Source organism: Penaeus monodon, chromosome 21, assembly GCF_015228065.2.
Source record: "Penaeus monodon isolate SGIC_2016 chromosome 21, NSTDA_Pmon_1, whole genome shotgun sequence".
In the NCBI taxonomy this organism is placed as follows: domain Eukaryota; kingdom Metazoa; phylum Arthropoda; class Malacostraca; order Decapoda; family Penaeidae; genus Penaeus; species Penaeus monodon.
Window position 1 is genome coordinate 25,793,637 of NC_051406.1, and position 395 is coordinate 25,794,031.

Genomic DNA, 395 nt, shown 5'->3' on the forward strand with positions numbered 1-395 from the left:
TCCACTGTTTGTGGACCGAAATGGCTAATGTCATCGCCAGAGGTGTTGGCGAAAGGCTAAACATTTTGGAAAAATGGTAACACTGATTAACAGGGCTTTTGCAGAGGTTGACAGAGCGCTGGTGAATGTTGCAGAGGTTGACGAGGGTCAGCAAATATTGCAGAGGTTAACAGAATGTTGTTGAATTTTGCAGATTTAGGTTAAATGTTGTTTTTGCAGTGTAAGAGGGAGTGTTGTACAATGTTGCAAAGTCACAGAAGCAGAGTTGGTATAACTACAGAGAAGAGGCTAATGCGGTTAGTAAATTATTCAAAAATGCATATTTCCGTTGATGAAATAGCGAAAAAATATTTCACGTAAAGGGTATCTTTCAAAATAAAGCCGTCAATACGTTT